At 38.3% G+C, this 4,266-nt stretch overlaps 1 long non-coding RNA gene across 1 annotated transcript; it reads right to left on the reverse strand.

Moving 5' to 3' along the window:
* Nucleotides 1-57: 57 nt before the first annotated feature.
* On the reverse strand, nt 58-3,558 carry LOC138807204 (uncharacterized). The gene is made up of 3 exons (XR_011366088.1): nt 3,401-3,558; nt 2,715-2,845; nt 58-466 (listed from the first exon to the last, which is right to left on the reverse strand). It is a non-coding gene; the product is annotated as an uncharacterized lncRNA (long non-coding RNA).
* Nucleotides 3,559-4,266: the final 708 nt, after the last annotated feature.

Genomic DNA, 4,266 nt, shown 5'->3' on the forward strand with positions numbered 1-4,266 from the left:
ATTTGTGAATATCTTCAGGTTTTTCTTCTGGCTACATGATGATAACAGTCCTCTTAAGCCAGCTCTCCATTGCCTTTCTCTATAGTCTGTTTCCCAGTTGTTTGTGCCCCTGGGCCTTTGTTAGGCCTTAATTTCCTTCTAGATATACCCAGCTTTCCTTCTCAAGGAATATACTGCACTTGGCCCTTCTTTCTCCAAGCCCGTTTTAATTATAAATTTCATGAGAATATTTACCCAGTTAAGTTCCTGAAGCATATTATTGTTTAATGTTCTGAAGACAGTGACTATTTTATTCATCACAAGAACTTGTGAACTTCCTTCTGCTGTGGGCAGTATAGTAAGGTAGGATTCATTAAGTAGTTCCTGGAAATATGAGTGTCCATTTATGCACGGGCAGGTCAGTGAGATACATGCTTCTATATTCCTCTGATTTTTCTCATCGATCTTAGGGTGTTTGTGTCCTCCCCTGAAAAGTGAGGTTAAGGTGAGCTGCAACCTTACTGGTTGTTAATGGAGATTGAAGAAGATGATACTTGTAGCATATAAGGATTTTGATAAGTATTAGTTAAAATTTTACATAACCTATTTTAGTATCATTCAGTTATCCTTGATATAACTATTATGCTCTTGATCTATCTATCTATCTATATCTATCTATCTATCTATCTATCTATCTATCTATCTATCTATCTATCTATCTATCTATCTATCTATCTATCTATCTATCTATCTATCTATATTTTTTGCCAGTCCCAGGGCTTGAACTCAGGGCCTGGGCACTGCCCCTGAGCTTTTTTTGCTCAAGGCTAGTACTCTGCTACTTGAACCACAGCACCACTTCTGGCCTCTTCTGTTTATGTGGCACTGAGGAATCAAACTCAGGGCTTCACGCATACTAGGCAAGCTTTCTACCACTAAGCCACATTCTCAGCCCTATGCTCTTTATTTTATATAAGAGAAACTGAAGTTTACAGTGGCTAGGTAACTTTTTTAGAGCCAATTTGTCTAACTTTGGGGTCTTTCTATACGGGAGTGACTTTACAATTTTTTGCATGACTCACAGTGAGAACTATGTTTTATCTTCTAACCTCTCACACACATCCATACAGCTATGAAGAAGTGAAAGAAACACACAAAATAATTTTACTACTTACTTGAAATAGAGAACACTATATTTTCAATAGATATTCTCCCCTACTGTCTTACTAGTGAACTGTGTACATATACTTTTTCAATTTTTTTAAGTAATAGGAAATATCAGGGCATGCACTCCAGACAACTGAATAATATATATAGTCATGCTTCCTGAAGCACTGCTGTAAATAGCAGTAATCAGAAACTGTAATAAATGAAAAAAGGAGTTCAAATAATTTAAATCTCCTCCTGTGGGAAAGTGGATAAATAAACTTGTATTTGCTCATGATAATTTACTCATCCATGTACTTTTTCTTGCCTTCTCTTTTCCCCATCCTCCTGCCTACATACCACCTATCTACCTTCCTTCCTTCCTTTCTTTCTTCCTTCCTTCCTTCCTTCCTTTTTTCCTTCCTTCCTTCCTTTCCTTCTTTCTTTCTTCCTTTTCTTTCTTATCTTTTTTCTTTCTTTCTCTCCCTTTTTCTTTCCTTTCTCTTTCTCTTTCCCTTCCTTCCTTCCTTCCTTCCTTCCCTTCCTCCCTTCCTTCCTCCCTTCCTCCCTTCTTTCTGTCGCTTCCTCCTCTTCCTCCTCTTCTTTTATGTCTATACTGGGGCTTGAACTCACAGCCTTGGCATTTTCCCTTAGCCTCAGCTCTTTTTGCTAGTTACATGCAGATAAGAGTCCCATGGACTTTTCTGCCCGGGCTGGCTTAGAACTGCAAACTTCAGATCTCAGTCTCCTGATTAGCTAGGATTACAAGTATGAGCCACCACTTTCATTCTTGTTCTATCAAATATGCACTTTCTTAGCACTTCCTATCTTTTTGCTAATACAAAATAAGTATTTCTTTCTATTTTGATGTTCTAAGACTTTAGTGTTACTGGGGCTTGAACTCTGAGCCTTGGCACTGTCCTTGAGCTCCTTTTGCTCAAGGCTAGTGCTCTACCACTTGAGCCACAGGGCCACTTCCAGATTTTTCTGTGACTAAATGGAGATAACAGTCTTAACGACTTTCCTGCCCTGGCTAGCTTCAAATTACAACCCTCAGATCTCAGCCTCCTGAGTAGTTAATGTTAAGTTTACAGTGCATTTCTAAATTTTAACTTGGTTATCATTTAAGCCTAAGAAATTTTATTATTTCTTTCCCTCCCATTTCTTTGGTTCTATCTTTCTAGTATCTAGATGTTGGATCATCTGTGTACAGCTGTATCTTTTTGTTTTGTATTCTGGTATGTTGCCACCTTCTATTCTTTTAGTACTGTTGTTGGGTGTTTAAATATTAATATTGTTTGCACATTTCTAACTACTATCTTCTTCAGTGTTTTGTTGATTTATGCATGTAAAATTTTCTTAAGTCTTACCATAAATACCAATTGTAGAATTTTTAAATCTCTATGCATTTTTGATTATCTGTAGTTGTACAAAAGGACTTCAATTCACCATATCTATCCATGAGTACAGTGTAACAGTGTACTTGTTCTGTGTCATCCCTTCTCTTGTTCTCCCTCTGGAGCCCTCCCAGCCCCACAGGTTCTTTATTTCCATGTTCACAAATGTGTATTGAATGTTAGCATGTTTACTTGTAAATTTCTCTTTTCTCCTTTGAATTTTCTGTTTTCATCAGGTCATGTTTTCCTCTTGTTTGTCTTGGCTTTTCTTTTCTGATCTCAGACTCCTCACAAATATCTGGTAATTCTTTTCCTTTTTTTCCCTATGTGAGTGAAGAAGTAGTTAGGTTGACTGGAAGCCCAGGACATACGGACAGAGACTGTCATCCTAGGTGTGCAGTTCTAAGATAGTTCTATCTCATGGCTGATCTCATGCTGTTTCTCCATTGCTCTAGAGAACAAATACCCAATTTGGATATGGAGGGTATTCTTTTAAGAAGGCTCTTCTGTGTTCAGCAGAGTCAAATAGTCTGAGCTTCCTTTAGGCCTGTTTTCAGCCTCAAGTGTCCCTCCCTCCCTCCCTCCCTCCCTCCCTCCCTCCCTCCCTTCCTCCCTCCCTCCCTCCCTCCCTCCCTCCCTCCCTCCCTCCCTCCCTCCTTCCCTCCCTCCCTCCCTCCCTCCCTCCCTTCCTCCCTCCCTCCCTCCCTCCCTCCCTCCCTTCCTCCCTTCCTTCCTTCCTCCCTCCCTCCCTTCCTTCCTTCCTTCCTTCCTTCCTTCCTTCCTTCCTTCCTTCCTTCCTTCCTTCCTTCCTTCCTTCCTTCCTTCCTTCCTGTGTATGTGTTTTACCAGCAATTTCTCCACTCACCCCTTCCACTTACTCGGCAGGTGCAGTCTACTCTGAGTGTTTTATGGTTCTCTGTTTTCTTTGCTCACTTTCTTTGAATTATACTCTTGTTGTTGTTGTTTGTTGTTGTTGTTGTTCTTCTTCTTCTCTTCTCTTCTCTTGCACAAAGAGGTTACAAATGTGTAAATCAGGCTTTTATTCTTCTCTTGGTTTCTCTACTTTATTACTCATCTCTAATTTGTCTTATGTTGGATTAACGAAATCTGTCCTTGGAGTATAATATTATGATATCCTGTAAGAAAAGGAAAAAACAACTATATTTCCAATCCTTTCCTAAAAGGATGCACTACAGTCACGTAAACACAGAATTTATAATCCATCACTATGGCTGACAGGAAATGTTTTGAAATATTTTTCTTTTGTATATTGAGCATTTTAAAAAAAATTTGAGCTCTTATTTTGTTTCATTTTATCTAAACAGAGAACGGACATTCTTTGAAGTCTAATCATGATCACTACAGATGAACCCAGTGTTCCAACTTTCCAACAGTCCATAGACTATTAGAAGATTTTTACATTTTGAAGAAGGGGAGAAAATTTAAACAAACAAACAAAAATAATGGTTGAACTATCAAGGACTAACATATACTGTACTTAAAAGAGATGTGTAAATTTGGAGTTCTGCTATAGATTTGAATCCAGCTTAGTTGGGATGTAGAGTTCATTTTCAAATTTATCTGAAGCTTGAAAGTAATATTGATGGTTTCTGGATTTGAGGTCTCATTTCCTAATCATAAAACATTTAAAAAAATTATGACTGTTGCTGTCATGAAACATCCATTAGATGAGCTATAGCTAAGTGAACTCCAAAACTGCAACTTCTGATACATATCCTTAGAA

The sequence above is a fragment of the Dipodomys merriami genome, unplaced genomic scaffold (assembly GCF_024711535.1).
Source record: "Dipodomys merriami isolate MVZ:Mamm:240054 unplaced genomic scaffold, mDipMer1.0.p SCAF_4159, whole genome shotgun sequence".
Classification (NCBI taxonomy): domain Eukaryota; kingdom Metazoa; phylum Chordata; class Mammalia; order Rodentia; family Heteromyidae; genus Dipodomys; species Dipodomys merriami.